This window comes from Pungitius pungitius, chromosome 17 (assembly GCF_949316345.1).
Source record: "Pungitius pungitius chromosome 17, fPunPun2.1, whole genome shotgun sequence".
NCBI lineage: Eukaryota > Metazoa > Chordata > Actinopteri > Perciformes > Gasterosteidae > Pungitius > Pungitius pungitius.
Window position 1 is genome coordinate 858,645 of NC_084916.1, and position 19,414 is coordinate 878,058.

Genomic DNA, 19,414 nt, shown 5'->3' on the forward strand with positions numbered 1-19,414 from the left:
TGCAGCAGGCAACCAATAGGAGATGCCGTTTATATTAAAGCAGATTCAGCGACCAACATTTCCCAATCAGAGTGTTCCGCTCTACGCTGCAATGCTGCATGTGTTTGCCCTTTTGGTCTCCGGTTTGTCTCAAAGTGCAACCGATTTTATGTGCTGTTTAAGTTTTTTTCGGGTCAGTGCAGGGGGGTCTGTCGAAGAGAGAGAGAAACTGTAAACACTCCTCAAAGACGTAGGGGGCACGGCGATTAAAATACTTTTAAACCTTCTGTTCTTTCAGCTTTTGTCTATCTAGTTTCTTTTCTTTGCTGATTGAATAAAGCTGTCGGCCCGTCGACTGGTAGTCAGCGCCAAACCATGCAGAAACATCAGGGAAATGGCGTCCAAGGTAAACAGGCTGTCAGGCCTCATCAGACCTCATGACTGGAGACTAAGCCCGGGCCCGACTGGAGTGGACACGTTGCACCTCAGCGACCAACAACACACGGAGCGGGCCCCTGGCCCGGCAGACATAACTGTGATGATTATAACATGCTGTAGTTCATGACTATGTCGTGCCCCCGCTCGGTCGTAGTCGCCGTTGCCACAAGCCTCGGCCTCATCTCTGCCAGCTGCAGCCGCTCCTGCACTCAACTGTGCAGCTTCAAAGGGACCAGTGGCCCCACAGCTCATAGCATAGAAGTGCATCAAACTGGAAGTGTGTCATCTGAGGGTATCAAAAGAGACGAGGTTGCACTGAATGAGACTTACCTTCCTATATGAGGCACAAGCTATATATATATATATACATAAAACCACTTTGCCTCTGCCGCCTCATTTTAAACCCAGACTATGTGCCATTTAACTACCTAAAGTGGGGATGGAAGTGCGCTGTAGATTGTTTAAATAGAGCCCTAAGAGTGAGAAGCCATATATAAAGAAATAATATTTACATATCTGGGTCCTGCAGTTGGAATGGAAAATGATTATTGTTAAAGCATTTTACACATTTTTAGTGAAACTTCTGTATCACTACTGAGCACTACCAGACCAATAAAGGAATGAAAAGAATACTCCACAAAGAGAAACAAGTCACCAATTCAAAGTATTCGTGGCGGGGCGTGGTCGGGCCCAGCTGCAGAGGGGACAGAGTGGGGGGATGGGGGTTAGGTGGGGGTTCAGGTACCGGTAAGTGGCCTCAGCTGTAATCAGTTTGGACTAATTGTGTTCTTCCCACATATGTACGGAGGACTGACCGAAGACAGACAGTGGGACAACGACCAATGAGCCCCATGGCCGTTACAGGCTGTGCATAGAAAATGGAAACTTGGGTACCAATCCATAACGAGCGACTTGGCCTCTTTACGCTGAAAGAGGACTCAGTGGGTAACGTGCATTTGTTACCGGGGCCCTTTCTAGGGCAAAGCTTCGCACCTTGCTCATTGTGTGAGTAGCAAGTGCAAGAAATGTGCCCGTAATTGGATAAGGAGTTTTGGGATGGTGCATTGTCGCCGTTATCTATGCCCACAACACAACAACACGTCTTAATCATACAGGATATTCTGCATCAATCCACATCTACACCTGTTGGCATTTAGCCTTTCAAAGAAAAATGTCACCACAAAAAAACACCTGCTTCTCCAATTTGCTGCATCTTCCATTTAAATATCAATGAGCCAGATGCAGGCCCACAAGGCTTTTTAAAAGTCAGCATCTGCCACCTTGTTGAATGCTCTTCACTGGATTTAAGGTGTGACTGGTCAAAGAAGGCAGAGGATATAAATTGTTTTTCTTGATACAAATTTCCTGGCCTTTCCGGAAAGCTGTGCCAAAGGAAGCTACTGAAACTCACCTGCGAGCGAGCTGAGCTCAGCCGTGGTTTTCTGAGGATTTGACTCCCAAAGGAGGTAAATCATGTCCGCATGCCGAAGAAATGAAAGAAACTGCAATGAAGTGTTACATTTGTACCGATCTGGCAGAGCCACTGTCTCGGTTTCATTTATCGTCCCAGTCTTTGAAAGCTCTGAGTCATGTATTAAAAGGTAATTTAGTTCTTGAGATTTTAAAACTTAATGATGCTTTTTACATTAGGCGGGGAGGCATAAGGTAATTATGCAACAATTTGGCTCAGACGATCCACTGGGGAATTTGAACAATTTGAATTCCTCGGTTTGAAGTAAAAACAGAGCTGGTCCGGGTTAGGAGTGCAACGCTCTGCTGCTGCTGTTAGTTGGTTGTTGTGATTGTTTCAAACATTAAGCAATTAAGTCATCACTGCTGCATAAAGAACTGCACATTTGGGATGGAAAAAGAATGTAAATTCTGCTACTAAGTAACACATTCAGATAATGAGAAAAGGTGTTTTCCAGCCCTCCGTTCTAACAAAAGAGCTAACATGAGGTAGAAATGAACCATGAAAGCCATAAAACAATGTCTGAGGCTACCTCTCTTAAAAAAAAGCTTTCATTTGCTTTTAAAACTCAGTCCATCAAACCGTCACTTGAAAATGAGTTCTCAGTTTATTTGTATTCGTTTTATAGCGTCATCTCTATTGTTTCAGCTTTGCCATGCCACTCAGAATCACAGCATGTTCAAGTCACATGAAGGGCACGTCAGCCTGAGGGATTGTTGGGATCCAATCATGTTCGGCATGTAGCGTAATGAACGTTATGGCACTCCGATTCAATGCTTCACTATTTTACACCTAAATAAATATGATTTATTTACTTATTTACTATATTTTCCAACATGGCTCTTGTCTTCAGTGGAAAAACACAAGATGTTGCCATTAACATGACACTTTACTCACTTCTACTGCCCCAGTAAAATTGTTTTATTTTTAGCAAACTGTTAAAATCCTTGTACGTTCAAGCGTTTCTTTCTTAAAGGTTTTATTCTATTTGTTTTATTTAGTCATTCTAGTACCTATTAGATGTAGGTCACGTTAAACCACGTGGGTGTAACGTCACCGTGGACAAACGTGATCTGCAGCTGCTGATGGAAGCAACGACTAGGTTGCGAAGCCGGGTACGTTAAGAATAGCCTAAACAGTGTTACTTCAAACTTCCATAAACGCCTCAAATCTACATTAAACAACGCGATGTATCCGTGATTGTAAATGAGACGTCGTTAGGCGGCGTTACAGACATAATACGGTCGGTCTTTCTAGCCCAACAGCCGAGGAAGATGCTAACACAGCGGCTAGCTAGGTGACTTGTGCTAATGGAGCTATGAAGCTAACGAGCTGCGCTCTAACGTTACGTCAAAACGTCACTATGGCGGCTGGCGTGTTGTAGCCGGGGTCTTTGGCGGTGGAGCCCCAGCTTTCAACGGCCAGTAAAACCGTCTCCTTCGGGCAGACTGAGCTTCGAGTCCTTGCTGGAATCATCTAAGGTAAGTTTTTGTTACCACTTTTCGACCTTGTTGTATTTTGAACACTTTGTACAGAAAAATAAGGGACGATTCGCACCGACGGGGCCGTATTGACTCAAAGCAGGGTGCGCTATGTCATGCTCCAATACGGGACGATTCCGTATTTTAAAGGACGGGTGGCAACCCTAGTTGGGTGCCGTGCCGCTGGCTGGGTGGTTGGTTTCTGTCGCCGCCGTGCCAGATTGCGCTAAACTTAACCTTCTAGACGTGGCCTCCATTCAGCCTGATCGATGCTGTCCGGCCTTTTGATTGGTCAGTTCCACTTCAGGTGCTCTGTTCTTCACCACAGTGTGAGGCCACGTTCAAGGTGTTTTGTCTGCTAGCCTGTCGCACGAATTCACTTGTAATAGAACAAACAACTTAGTCAGGTCTTGAGAAGGACACTTTTCAATGCCCTGAATTATGCCTCGATTTGGTTTCATCCAATCTGTTGGCCCATTTTTATGAAGGTGAAGGATGGTCGTGTGAGCTCACAAGATTCATCTCATGCCCTCTTGTGTATGTATATATATATATATATATATATATATTTTTAAATTGCTTATTCTGTTAAAGTTAAAGTTAATCCTCTCACACAATTGTCAATTACATTTTTTGATTGCACTATTTTATTTTGAGAACCTCCAAATTTGTTTGGACTGTAGGCAGAGAATCAGCATTTCAAAGAAGACTAATTATTCTCAAGATTAATTTATCAAGGTAAAAGTTATAGTTGTAAGGCTTGTTGGAACACAAAGCTTATTGTAAGCCCATAATATTATGTTTCACCCTTACTCACTAGCTACTAGACAATACTTTCTTAACTGAAAAATAAATATCAACCCATCTGATTAGACATTTGTGCATGGATGTGTTTGAATTCATTCTCATGTCGGTGTTACAGGAGAAGCCAGGTCATTACAAAGATTGGTAGGATAAACAGGCACGATGTATGTCTCCACTTAATGCCAACGGACACTTTAATTCTACTAGCTAAGTTATTTTTATTGAAATGATTCTAGATTTGCATGTACGCAACGGGACAAGATTTGGGTTTTGGAAGCGGTCTGGTTTCCTTTTTTTAGTCGTGGTTTTTCACTTTGGTTGAATGCAGGTAAACGCTCTTTATACGGAGAAAAAGAGGCAGATATTTTTGGCCATAATGCAATCTGGGAGCCTGACGTGTGTCAAGGAATTCCAATTTTTTGTTGGTTCAAAATTGTTTTTTAAATTGCCGACTTGTGAAACAGCGACTACATGTCAACTTTGTTAGTTGCGGTACAAAATAATCTGTTGGTCCCCTACGCTGGGCGCCATTAAGGTCTATGTCAAACAAAAAGCTAAATCCATGTGAAGACGGCTCACTCTGGACCAACCACCAGATAAAAGGTGACTGCTGTAAAAGCTGTGTGATTGCTGTCTGCATGTTACAAAAAGTAGGACTGGTACAATTAAGAAAAGGCTTGTAACCTTCCACTCACAAGACAAGCTGGATTTACAAAAATGACAAGCTGCTAATTTTGCCACTTAATCAGAGCTTCTTGATTGAACACTGACTGATAATGAATGCCAATGCGCCACCTTTTTTCTTGATAGGATTTTGAAATCACGTCATTCCCCCAGCACTCGCACACACTCTTCTCATTTACCCCCGCTATAGCCCGCAACATGACATTACCATCATTTAATTTAAACGCAGCCTGCTCCTCGGAGGTCCATTGAGAGAAAATGGAAGTTTTGTTTTTCATTAGAGTGCCCGAGATGGGAACTTTTATATACTAATTACATCTGAAGCTAAGGGGAGGAAAAGGCATATGGATTTGTGCAAGGAGCCCATGGGAACGCTCCCTTTTCTCGGACTGGAACACTTAGTTTGTGAATGGTTTGAATTAGGATTTTTAGTCGCGTTTGACAGACTTCGTCTGCAGTCAGTCACTTTGAACTACATTGAATATTTAGTGTGGTAAAGCACAATCATTACAGAGAATAGGGAACGATTTCTGACTAATCCATACAATGACTCCGTAGATCAAAGGTGAGGAGGGAAAGATGAGATTTGACATTGAAACTTTCGAAGTAATAAACTTTTTAATAAAATGCATACATTTCTATGAGAAAGTTCAGGAAAGTCTCAACATGCTGATCACACCTCCTTTTAGTCTTCATCATTTTATTATATATTCATCACAGAAAGCTGCTGCTTTTCAGTCACTGAACTCCGGTAGACCTTTCCGAGAACCTGCTGCCTTTTGTTCTCATAATCATCGCAGCAGCGTGCGATGAAAGCCTCATATCTCCAAGTAAATCTTTCCACGATGTTAAAACCAGTGGGGGCAAGGAAGAGCGCTGCGTCTTTGAAGTCAAATCTTTACTGAGAAAAGCGCGCTCGGAGTGTTGGATGTGATGTGCACTAGTGTAGCAGCTGAGCCAGATATGTGGTTCATAGCGATGGGGACGGTTGGTGGAAGATGGGCTCCAGGGGGGAGTGGCCCTCACGTTAATCCTCTGGGGACGGATGCAGTGATTCCTGACTGAGTCTGAGATGTTGCCGTGAGGACAGCCCGGTTAACGATCTGTGCAGTCCTTCATGTGACTGAAAAGCTTCGCTGGCCAGGCTTCAGACATGTCGTGCTGCCTGAATCTCTTCCGTGTCTACAGTGTTTGAATCTGCTGGCTGCTGTCACCTCCGGCATATGGGTCGGGGCATGGCATATGGTCTCTGCGCGCACTCTGTGATGTGTGCATAGTCACACGACACTTTTCCCGCTGCACGGTACGAAAGGAAAACTTGCACGGCTCCCACTTTTTATGACTAGTCTAGTGTTTCCAATAAATGACCTACAGACTGCATGGACACGCTACATTTTCACGAGGAACCATAAATATTTGGGTACTTCTCATTGGGTTGCTCGGGGCCTTTTAACTGGGCGGCTCAGAGTCGGCCTGTGGCTGCTGATCTCGTACCGAATGCAGGCTTTCCATGGTGGCGTCTGGGCCTTGGCGCCGAGCCCCGATCCGGGTTGGTGATGGCTCCAACAGCAAGTGGACCATGACGGGCTGTCCTCAGTCCGAGGTTACCTTTTGTCTTGGTAACATTGTGTTTTAGGAAGGACTTTTTTGCCATTTCATTATCATTGATATTTGTACAACCAAAATGGTTTATAAGCACACTAAATTATTCATTTATACTCTAAGCCCTCTATAGCATGCCAATTATTTTTGGGGGCAAAAAGTATTTCTCATTTGCTGGGCATAAAGTATTAACACAGGAATATGTTGTGGGCCTAATGAAAAGCATTTCATTTTGAGAGACAAGTCACCAGACAGAGCTCTGGTGTCACTCAAAAGTATTGTGTGTGTCAGTCACATGACCCTGAAGTCCTGGGTTAGCATTGTAGAATGCATTTAGGTGTGTTCTCCATCCGTCACTTCATCTTCCTCTTCACCAAACTCTGCCATTCAACTGACTATTGTTTTCTTATAAGAAATACGGAAGCACAAAGATGAAAATGTAATTTATCTATTTTCATGCACATGTATGCACGCACACATGCATGTTACTCTGCTGACTGACCCCCGACCTCTAACTTATCTCAAATGAACCTAAGTTCCTGTTCTGGTTCGTTAGGCTCCTGACATGTGCCTTTGTCCATTTATGTAATTACTATGGATGACAGTTCAACATAGTTATCATCTCCACACTAAAGCAGGAGGTTGCCTGAGGCAACGAATAAGAAGACAACTAGATATATAAATTATTGAAATATTTAGACAATCAAGGACTTGACATTCCAATGTATAATGTGCATGCATGCAATTTGTATATAAATATATCTTGATGTTAAAATATAAATAGTAGCAATCTGTGCAGCTTTGCCCCCCAAACGAGCCCATCATTCCCAAACAAAGGTCACACCGGCTTAGTGTAGTGTTACAAAGGGGCGGAACGTTTCTGGAAAATTTCCACAGGAATTTTGGTTGGGGAAGAGTTTTTTTGCAAAAGCATATAACTTAGAACTTAAAGGTAGTAGAGAGCAAGACTAAGCACGCCTAGCCCAGCTGGACCCTGGATGCAGCTGGTTACCAGAAACATAAAACGTTGTTTTTGTCATTACCAGCATATTTATTACTTGGTGTTAAAAGGAACATGGCTTCAGTTTACCAAGTTTATTTGTATCAGACAAGCAAACTGACAGCTCACCTTTGGAAAAAAGCTGAATGTATCCATTTTGAGCTGACATGAGTGGGAGATGGCTGCTGTACACTGGAGGTACTGAAGAAAGCATTTAGGCCTGAAAGGATTTAGGGAAAAACACACACTTTTTGGGGGTTAGGGGGGGGTGGTGATCATAGGCAATACACCTTTATTCAACGTTCATGTTTTTGTTGTTCGATGAAGTAAATGTCATTTTTAAAAGTTATGCATGTCTGCTTATGACAAGCTAAATATAGTTAAATTACCCCAACATTACCAGTTCATTCCTGTTAATTCCCATGGAGAGTTTCCAACCATAGTGTAGTGGAAGTTTCCTGAGACATATCAATATTCCATCACGGTTGTGCACCAGATTAGAGCAATTAAATTACAAAATAGAAAGAATGGGTGCATATTCTTTTATATTTTTCCAATATAATTTTGCCTTCATACAGACTTCACTCATTGAGTGGATACGCTGAGGCCCAACTTTACACCTCACAAATTAAAACTTGTCTTACTTTTATTTGCCTGGCAAGCATAGCTTCAGGGATAGCGTTCCTTATATCCACCTCCGGTCCATCAGTGCTCTGGACTGAATCATCTCAAAATGACCATGAACTTTCTCCAGATATCAATTGCTCTGGTTTGGCAGTGTAAATAGCCAGTGAAGTGGAATTGGAGGGAGGTAAATGTAGAATTGTAAACATTCACATTTAAATGGACTCCATCTGTTTGGACCTTATAACCTGTTACCTACAGCATTTGCTGGGCATTTCATCAATAATGTAAATACACACTAGCAGCTTTGATGGCAGCTTTCTGTACCTCGCCTTTCCATCGTGTTGTAACGGACTGACGGACTGTTGTGAATGTGAATACTTTTGACACCTCTGGAGAACCTGATAAATATTGTCTCCTTGCAACACAGCTTTCTCATTATCATCGGGTTTTGGCGACGTCATTGCTTCCCTCCTCCATTGAAACATTTTCATTATTTGTGACAGACATGGCCTCTGCCTGCCAAGATTTTAAATGATTGTTTCTTCTTTAGCTCTGATTGCGTACACATAACTTTGATTCCTTCTCTGTAGACAGTTGTGTTTAGTCTTCATCCTGCTAATGATCAGCTGTGCTTCTCCCTGAATTCATCCTCTGCTTGTTGTGCATTTCATCCTGACATTGATCGCCTCTGATGTGTTCAGGGCCTGTAGCAGTCGTTACAAGTTATGCTAGCGTTCAAAATCCAAAGCAGGTAAATTCTAGAATTTGAACTATGGCCATAATAATGAGATATTTTGTCTCATCACCATCTCAAATTCTTAAGCCCCGAGATTGACTTTTTGGGAACACTGCCTTTACATGTGACAGCTGAAGCGCTGTGTGACGCATCGCACGGGCTTCAAGCACTTTTCAGATTTTTCACTCGAGCCCGCGCACCTTTTCATCCGTCTCTGAATCAGCCATTCAAGCCCAAAAAACAAAAACATCACAGTGAAGCAAGACAACATTGCTGATTGAGCCTGAGCAGCAACAAAAGCAGATGGATTCTAAGAAAAGAAGTGGCCCCCTCGCTCCTCTTTTGCCTGCAGGGCTGATCTTTCGCCCCCTTTTGTGTGCTTTTGTCTCTTCTTTTTTCACCCTGCTCCTCCACCTGCTGTTTGTGGCCCAGTGGAGGCAGGGGAGAAAGTAGAGGGTGAGTGAGACAGACAGTGAAGAAAAGCAGGATGAGGAGAGGGAAGGGCTCTCGTCTCCAGGCAAGGCTTTAATGAACAGCCTTTGAAGTTTGCAATGACTGAGCAGCACCCGTGTCTTCTTCAAAAGGAGCCGACATCCCTCCGAAGACATGCCGTCCTTTCCTCTGACCCTTTCCGTGTCTTCCATCTCTCTCTCTCTCTCCTTCTTGATTTCCTTTCCCCCCTCAATTCCCCAATCCCGCGCAGGTTCTTCTCCTCCTCTCACTGCTCTCCTGCCACGGCATCCTTTTCCCTCCCCTTCTCTGTGATCAGGACATGGATCATGTCTCCACTTAACTAACCGTGGAAGTCTCATCCCGTTAGCTTCAGGACTATGAAGCCCCCGTGACAGCAGGAGGGATGTATGGGAATTATAAAGAAGGGGCTAGAGGCGGGGGGTTGGTGGTGCATGGGTGTGTGTGTGTAGGGCCGTGGTTGCCTGGGTGCATGTATCTATAGATGTGTCAAAGGCCCACATTCAGAAAACATGCATGCATGCCTCCTGAATTCAGGAAAAGATAGTGCTGAACCCCCCCACACTCCCTCGTCGTCCCCTGTCGCTGACACCACTCTGCTATCTCAACAAAGTGGCTCCTTGGGCGATTCCGCCTGCTGTCCGCCCATCCGTCCTAACCTCCCACGCTCTTCCTGCAGGTCATCCTTGTCTCTTGCTTTCTCCCTTCACACAGCCTCTCCATTTACCCCTCCACCACCTCATTGATCTAATTCCATTCCTGCTTCTGGTGGGCTTCTGCCGTACACTATCTATGAATGCACCCCGGAGCGATCTGTTAAGGCCATGCCTTATCAAAAGGAATATATACCGCGCTGCACATGGTTTGCATTTTGAACCGGGGGGGAGTGAACTTTGAGGTGCTGTAACTTTCAGAGTGTGATGTAAACTGTTCATTTTATGATGTGACACGCTATTCCACTGATGACAACTGATGGATGGAATGTGCCTGTAAAGAAAATGCAGCAAGCGCTAGAATTTAGATGTGCTTGTGTGCTTGTTGGACCTCAAGGGTGTGTTTTGAGTGGTGGAAGAGGAATTCAAATGGAATGGAACTCATTCCGGGTTTATTTTTGTGGTCCCAGTGCACAAAAGCGGTGGATTTGTTTTTGCGGTGGAATCGGACCCGATGACGAGGATAAATAACCTTCTAGATCATCTACGCTGATGATCTTGTTTAATTCCGTAAGCAATCGAGAGATTGGTGTCAAATTGCAGCTTTTTCATAAGTTTAAAGTTCAGATTTAAATGTAGGCATCCACAGCTTAATAGTTCTTTAACAAAACTACACGGAGCACCTTTTGTAATTTCAAAAACCTTGCGTTGACAGTCATGTGCGGTTGTTTGTTGGGGGCCGAGGCTGGCATGCCTGAATTCAGCTGTGTGTTTCTGGTTGTGGCGGACAGGAGGCCCCGAGACGGTCGGTCAGGCTTATTCTGTGTGATTACAGCCCCCTTCTCATCCAGGCCCCCAAGGGAGAGATCAATGGGTTGAAAGAACTGTAGCGTGGCACTTTGGTCCTCGCTCCCCTCGCCCTGACACCCTTCCCCTTCTGCCCTGAGCTCAGAGAACCTGTCTTCCTTTTTAGGGGATGTCCTCATGACAACCTGCCACTCGCTAATCCTGCTGTTTTTCATGGGACTTTGCATAAATAAATCCAGTTGTTTTTACTTAATGACAGATGTGAGGGGTTCTCGCACTATTGTTTCAGCGACCGGCATCTGAAATGTCTTGGATCTCGAGACACCAGGTCAGCAACACCCTGAACTGCAAAACCATTACGTAGGGTTTAGACAGAAAAACACTTCAGGCAGACTCAAGCAAAAGGTTTTTGTGATGCTTCTTTTCTTTTCATGTTCCCTCTCGTTTGTCTCCGCTGCTCACCGAGGCGGTTGTTTGAGGTTTTGAGTCCCGCCGTGCCTCTTCATGCCTGGAGAACAGCTTTGATTGTTAACCCATAAATGATTCATGAGTCATATTTTTAGGCTGTAGCCCATTTTGAATGATGTATTTATCAAGTGAGCTGTTCAGTATGTGTCCATAATCGAGTTGGCAGGAATATGTCTGAGATTTTAAGTGTGAGTGCTTTAAGGTGCTTTCAAATTTTTATTTTTTTCACTACATTGCTCTTAGCTAATCCTTTTTAAAGTTGTATTTTGTTTTGTGGAAATATTGTTCTTGGCTGGATTGTGGTGAAACCATAGCTGACCAAAGTTGACTGTGTTGTATTCAATGGCTGCATTATCAGAGTGGCACTAAAAATTGTTTAATTGCAACAAGCTTTGTGTACTGTGGTTCCATCTCTTACTTAATCCCCCCCCCCCGGACGTTGCTTTGTGCACTCATGTCAAACTACAACACCCTTACGCTTACTGCAGAGTTTAAAAAAATCTCCTTGTGGAATGATTGATTGGTGTCCCACCCTGCAGCCAGCGGGTGAGTCCTCAGGACCATGGACCACACTCAAATCAGAGGGGATTTTCAGTTACCCGAAGCACATGTGAGGACCTGTAAGACAAAGGGAAGCCCCTATTTCTTATGCTGAAGGGACATCAGTGACATGAAATGGATCCATCATATGTGTATAAATACATGCGTGTGTACACTTTTTTTATTGAATTGATTGAGAAAATGTGTCCAAACAGCTGTCCGGGTAGGCTGTTTGCATCCACACCAAGCTAAGGCGCTAACGAGCTAACTCACGGCCAGTTGCGAGCCACTTGGCCAGCGTGCAGTGAACAGCTGTTCAGGTAGCCTCGACGTTTTCGGGGTCAATGAATTAATGTGTTTACTTGAAAAAGCAATACCGTGATAATGTTTCTTTATATACCGTTGGCCATACTGTGCAGCCCTAATTTAATCACTTTAGTTATTGTTTTAAATCCAAGAGTTGCATCATTTTAAAATGTATTAAAACAAATGCAAAGCAAAACAAGTTTTGTGTTATTTCTATTTTTTTTCTCCTGAAGCAAACGGTCGGTACATCACTTGCTCTCCTTCGAATGACTTGCAGCCTGCGGCTGTGTTGCTCATACGGAGAACGCAAGTCCTCCGCTGTTAGAAACGTCTCTTTAGCGTCATATGGTTCGAAAGTTAGACGGTGCTGTGAGGCCATATTCCATAGATGATGAGGAAATGGAAAAAGACTGAAGAAAGGAGCTGAACCACACAAGCCCATGCTGTTATAGGCGCACACACACACACACACACACACTCCCAGGCACGGCTGTTTTCCTGTTTTGACTTATTGCTTTGCGATGCACTTTTCACCTTCAAAACATCATGAAAAATAAATACGTCCACCTCTCTCACGGAACAGAGGCTGCTGATAATCCAGAGAACTGAAGATGGGCTCTGCACATTTGTCTCCTCTTTGGAGTATATATCACCTTTCTTCTTTTCTTTGAGGAGAATAAGTAATTGTACACGATGGCACATTTCATTAAGAAGAGGAATGAGATTTGATTGTGCTCCTCTGTCGCTTGTTGTTCTGATATGTCGCATACTTCACATGCTCCTTTAATGGCTCTTTTTCTGCGTTTTCAGGTACTGAGCGCTTTTCTATTCATGATAATGTGTTTCTGAGCCCCACGGCTCTCTTATTACCCGAAGCCAGTGGTAACGACTGACTGTAAATCACATTTGCGGTTTGGGAAACGAGGGGTGTGACTGCGTGAATAGTCTTTTATTCTTCAAACTCTGAAAATATAAATTCATGAATGATTTTCCTTCAGATGCTCCTTTTAATGCTGTGCCTCCCTCCTCCTCTATCTGAATTGTAAAATCCAGGCAAAATAAGCCAGTCTAGTACTCATCACATGGATCCATATAAGGATGCCAAGTATTGCTCTACAGAACCCTTTTTATTGGTCTTAGATTGCATGGCATAGTTCAGAACACAAAAGACAAACAAATCCAGATGGGTCTCGGAGAAGTTAAACCGCAGCATTACGCCCATTACATTTTTTTATCAGCTCCTAAGCCTCCATAGATGGATAAGGAAAGTAATAATGTTGCATTATCCATTTCTGCCGGTATAAAGAACACTTCTCACAGATCGGTTGACTGAGTGGTTTAACATAATCCTTCCAGCAGTGCACTGATGTGTCAGGGTAAGAGGAGCTATGGGTGTGATGTCTCAGCAGTGGGTGCTGATGGCACGAAAGCTGTTTGCTCACCCACAATGCAGACAAAACCATCCCCAATTTGATACACCATCGTCAAGTTTGTTCTAAACGGTCTTTGCTTTAGAGAGTGGCTACCTTGAGATTGACAGATGCTACCAGAGGCATGCCTACCACAACGCCACTCCTCTGCAGTCTACATATGGTCAAATCCTGCCACTTGTTGGCTAAAAAAAACAGTATGGCATATGCCTAAATTTACTATGGCAATGCCCAAAATGGTAACGCTCGGGGCTTTAAAACCACAGACCGAAAACAAATAGCTGACGACATGACAGCATCTTCCACTTCGAGTTTATGCTCTAAATGAATTATAATGTGACCGGATTATTTCTGCTGCCCCGCTGGCCAAAAAAAAAAACATAATTGCAGTTTCAAGTAAAAGGAATGTTTGTTTTTGTGTCACTTTGTGCGTCAGCAGCCCTGCAGTGTTGTTCTAGGTGCTGCAGTATCACCCCGCTCAACTTCCAACGTGTCATCTGCCGTGTGTGAAGGCACGGTGCTGAGGTCACGTCAAGCAAAGACTATTCTGAGCTCAACCTTTCGCTTTATGTTCTCCCCCGTCATGTTTGGGCCTTGTTACAGATTACAGCATAGAGCTGCTGAAGTTGTTGTGTTAAGACCTCGACTCCACCCAAATCACCTCAGCCTCACTCCCATCTAACTACTCCCTTCTTGGAGAAAATCGCAATTTTCGCAAAGGCACTTAGAGGAAAAACCACTCCCTTGTAAAGTTCCAGTGGTTGCATGCAACTGCTTATAAAAACAGACAGTGGCCTATTAGCACCAAATTAGGCTTTTAACAGTGTTATGAAATGGAGAGGCCGTACACCCTTTTAGTTTGGGGTGCGCAGAGTGACATTTACAGGCCGGTAAATGGTGGTCAAAGAATGTAGTGCTTTTTGTACTGAATTAGTCTATTTTTATTTCCATCCTTCTTCACCTTTTATCGCCGTGGTTTTTGCTTCATTGATATTCGGCCTCTTCTCCAGCCTTGCTTTTAAAGCTCAAGGCCCACCCTTGACTGATTCAATGTGTACCCAGACCTTCTGGTCTGTATGTCTACCTGTGCCCCCAGGCCTTCAAATAATGCATTGAGCGTTAATCCCTGTTCACGGAAAAAGTAAAAAGTTGGTTTTGTTCTCTTCATTGAGCCTTTGGGAAGATCATATAAAAGTATAAAATATAAAAGTAATTGACAGCCAAAGTAATTGTAAATTGCCCAAAACTCTGTTCTCTTTTCATATTGTAAATGACATATTATGGCAATAAAAGTTTCCTGATTTGTAGTGGATGGTTGTGAGAGCACATGATTCAAATTATGTTTTGATTTGACTAAAATCTATTTTTATTTGATATAGAGGTCTGATTACATTAGTTTGTTTGACGGCTTGATTTAGACTTAAAATTCGTACCATTCCAATCGCCGACAGACGTCATCACTCATAGCTGAAAACTGCCCATCTATATTTGATATTGATCATCCCACGCTATCAAAAGCCTTTGTTAGTGGTTCTAAAAGTCAAATCTACTTTGTCAGCGAAAGGATGCTTTCAACCTTCTGAAAAAAAGAAATTCAAATTCAGTGCTTTGCTCTCCCGGGCAACAAGACATAGTGCAGCACCAATACCTGTTAATGTTCTTAGTGAGATGTCATACTTGACGTCCCAGAATTCAGTTGTTTAAAAGCCATGAGATAATAACACAAACATGAATCCCACGTGCTTGTGAAGGCGACTCAAATCCTCCGCTGGATTGTTGTGCTCTGCCCCTAAATGCATTACCTGTGTACAAAACGTGGGCCTAAACACACTCCGTGGCATTTGCTACAGAACAAATTGGTTTTGACTTGATGTAAGTCTCACGGATTCGAATGCCGACGGTTCATGAGAGAAAAACGGATGTTTCTGAGTGCTGCTTTCTGTACTTTGCTCTGTCAAACAAACGCAACCTTCAACCTGTTTGTTCAAAGAGACCCCTGGTGTTAGACCGCCAATAACGATGTTCTTTGACCTCAACTCCGGTATTAATGCACAAACAATCTGGCAGCGTCCTGATACAAACAACAAAAGTTGTTTCCAGAGGCGGGGGCGAACTTCTTGGGGGGCACAAAGGGAACCTTTGTTTCTCCTCTAGACGAGATGTGGGTGCGCCAACACTTGAAACGCTCCTCGTGTGGACTGCACACAGAACCCTAATAAAGCTCTGTGGGTGTTGTGTTCCATTCAATTAGCACCAGGTTGTGCTTCAGACACACTCGTAGGGGAGGGAGGACGACACCCTCTCACTGCGTGCAATTTAAGTCGGAGATTCTGCCCAAAATGAAGCCTCTTTTGTCCTTGTTTTAAGCGTCCGGGCCCAGATTACGTGTCTTGGGGAAGACTGATGGTATGTGCATGCAGCGCACCTGCTGTGGTAAATGATACATCTTCTGGAATGCTTCTGGAAGAGAAGCTTCTGGAAGAGAAGCGTGATGATGGTTTTTGCGATGGAGGAGGCGTCTCCGTAAGGGGACAGTTTACGTGATGGATCTGCGCGCTCCGTCATAAAGTATGGCCCGGTCCGTCACATCGCGACTTGGAGTGTGTAATTGAGATGCGCTGGTATTCATGAGGACTGTGTAAGTATGGGATACACATGAATCAAGTTCCAAATGGAGCACGCTCGCACAATGGTTTACAAGCGCGCATACACACAGACCTCTGTGGACTCTCGGCATTTCCTAATCACTGCCGAGTGACAGGCAGGGCCGCGCCAGCAGATTTGAGTTATGTCACATAGAGGAGCGTTCCAATGAGGACGGATGTGATTGCACTTTGGATCAGATGGAGATGTGCAAGAGTAATGTAACATCAGTCAGATCAGATATGAGTACTTAGTATTTGACATTTCAGGCGACAACGTGGGGCTCTTGTTAAAGATTGCCCTCCCTTCTGTGCCAGTGATTTGTCAGAGACATGGTGGCAACACAGTGATTAAAACATTGGGCTGTTCACCAATGTCTAAAGCTGCTGAATCAGCAAGTGGAAGTCAGTTTCACACTGAAATCGATCTTCTGCCATCGAAAACGAGCGGTCATTCCAGGCCAGGAAAACATTTGAGTCTAGAAGGGGTTTATTTTATAGCTCATCAATTCAGCTTTTCATTTGTATGAGGAAGATTGTGTAATTTCCTCTTTCAGATAAATAAATCGTCACGCTTTAATGTCACAGAACAAAACGGCTAACTTGACTTGCTTCGGTCGAGGATGAATCAAGACTGCGCGTGTGCACTCATGCTTAACTGGATAAATATGGGTTACATCTACTTTTATCTTTTTTTTAATCTCCTGTCAGCGAGCTGTCTATTCCAGCGTTTACCTCCCCACTCTGCCATTAGAAGTACATCTTGTTTTTGTTTCTCGGTTTTTCACGGAGCATGCACAAACTCTCATTACACTGATATTTCTGAATAAGATCACTACAAACCTGTTTGAAGTTCTACTTCAGTAGGAATGTTTTGCTGTAACGTTGCACACTCACTGCTGTTGGCCCTTTTCTTTAAAGTCCAAATGAACCAGAAGAAGTCTACTAAGGAGACGTTAACTTCAGAGTGTTAACGGCCCCAAAACAAGTTCCCAGAATTGGCTTTAAGTAGTTTCATAAAAGCAGCAAGTGCCAAGCATCACTGTTGCTACAGGGAGTTAAGGAGCAAACCCTGTATCCTTAATGTTAAATTCATTAAAAAATAAAGTGAAGTAGGGCAGCAAGAGCCGAGAATAAATGGAGTTACCAAAAACAAGTGACGGTACCAACCAGTTCTAACCAAGGTGTAACGAGAGGTGTGTCTTGTGAGTCACAGGTGTATCACAAAAAGTAAGGATACGTGTGTTTGGTTGTTTATTTCTTTGTCGTAACAATGCTTCGTTGGAAAGTCTGTTTGTCTGGACATGAATTTCAGAAATGGGCAGCAAAGCGGAGTATGGGGGTTGCGCTCATGAAAAATCTGCCAAATCTTGGGATGGCAGGAGGGTCATGACGGCCCTTTGCTGCCGGGCACCACGTGCACTGGAACTAGGGATAATATTTGGTGAAAATCCACAATGTACAACTGACATTTAATGTGTGCATGTATGCATGCATGTGTATCTATTTGCCTTTTGCATGCTGCTGATCCAGGCCGAAGCGTCGGGAACATGACTGAGTTGTTCTTCATTAAAATGGAGAACTTGTAGCGTTATGGTCCGTACAAGAAAATGGAACGATGCGCATAGCAGCAGGACGCAGCTGATAAAACAACACTCCAGCAAAAATGACCTGGCACACACCCTCACATAAACTCTTTGCCGGGATCAATTCCACACACGCGGTAATGCGGCAGAAAGGCGTGATTAGAGCGGCGATGCATGTGGCTGAGCCCAGCTGCGGCGAGCCAGCCCCTGGATGTGGCATATCAGCCTCTCTGCCTGCTAAATGAAAACCAAATGAAAGGCTCTCGGATGGTGTGAGCGGTTGCGTAAGCGAGGTCCTGGGGATAAGCTGATTACGCGGCAGACTTCCATTTATTCTCCACATCGCTTTAAGAGCCGAGCGGCGTGGCTTAGCGAGGTCTCGCTCTTCTCCAGGACCCAATCTGCTCCTGTGTTTGTTCCACGACTTCCTCTGCTTCTTCTCTTCTCTTAACCCTGTGTGTGTGTGTGTGTGTGTCTGTATGTTGTGCAAATGTCACATGCCATGACTGCGGGAGTCAAAGGCTAAATCTGCTGAGGGTGGCTGTGGCAACAAGGCTGAAACATGCGTGTGCCATTTCTACAGTACACGCATGTTCCTGCACACGCATAGAATGCTTCACATGGCTCGGCTTGAGTTTGCAGCTGTGTAAGTGAAAGCAACCTGACAGCTGGGGGAGGTTACATTGCATTAAATGTTATTTAGCTGACGCGTTTATCCAAAGCGACTTGCAATAAGTGCATTTCAATCGCAGAGATACACACTCCGAGGAACAAACAAGAAAGTGCAATTTCAGCAAATAAGCCGTTTTACAACTTGTTATAGAGGAGAGCCATTATAGAGCCAGTACAATTTAAGTGCTACAATTTGTTAGTGTTTTAATCTGGGTATAATTTGAAGAGGTGTGTCTTTAGTTTGAAGATGTTGAGGCTCTCTGCGGTCCTGATGTCATCAGAGAGCTCGTTCCACCATCTGGGAGCAGGACAGCAAAGAGTCGCCATCTCGCCGAGTGCTTTTCTCTCAGTGAGGGAGGAACAAGCCGCTTGATGCAGATCTGAGTGTGCGGGTTGGGATGTAGGGTTCCACCATGTCATGGATGTAGAGTGGACCCGATCCATTCACAGCATGGTACGTCAGTACCAATGTTTTGAGCTGGATGCGGGCAGCCACTGGTAACCAGTGAAGAGAACGGAGAAGTGGTGTGGGAGTATTTCGGAAGGTTGAAGGTCTGGATGAGCTGCAGTGGTCGTATGGCGGTACCTGGGAGACCCGCCAGGAGAGAGTTACAGTAGTCAAGGCGGGAGATGACAAGAGCCTGAATCAGTACCTGTGCCGCCTTCTGAGTGAGAAGGGGTTGTATTCTCCTGATGTTGTAGAGCGTGTGTCTACAGGATCGTGTTGTCGCCGTGATGTTGGCAGTCAGGGAGAGTTGGGAGTCAAGTGTCACGCCGAGGTTCCAAGCAGTCAGAGTGGGCGTCAACACTAAGTTAACAGTCGGGTCCTGGGTCAGAATCTTTTCCGTGAAATCCAAGTAGTGCAGTCTTGTCGGGGTTGATCTTAAGGCGGTGAGTGGTTATCCAAGTGGCGGCGCGTGTCCCGTGTGCCACGCTCGCGCCCACTTGTGTGGTTCAGCGGCTACAGCGACACGAGGTCACGGTCGGTGTCACATGAGAAGAAGTGCCATTCGAAGG

General features: G+C 44.2%; 1 protein-coding gene across 2 annotated transcripts in view; it reads left to right on the forward strand.

Moving 5' to 3' along the window:
- The first annotated feature begins 1,735 nt into the window (after positions 1-1,735).
- The window catches only part of angpt1 (angiopoietin 1), a 134,639-nt gene continuing 116,960 nt past the window's right edge, over positions 1,736-19,414 (forward strand). Inside the window, exon 1 of one of the 2 annotated variants that reach the window (XM_037474891.2) lies at positions 1,736-1,883. The gene's annotated coding sequence lies outside the window, so the exon portion shown is untranslated. Of the gene's footprint in view, positions 1,884-3,101; positions 3,370-19,414 lie in introns of those variants that run through there. The other variant, XM_037474890.2, reaches the window with a different exon arrangement.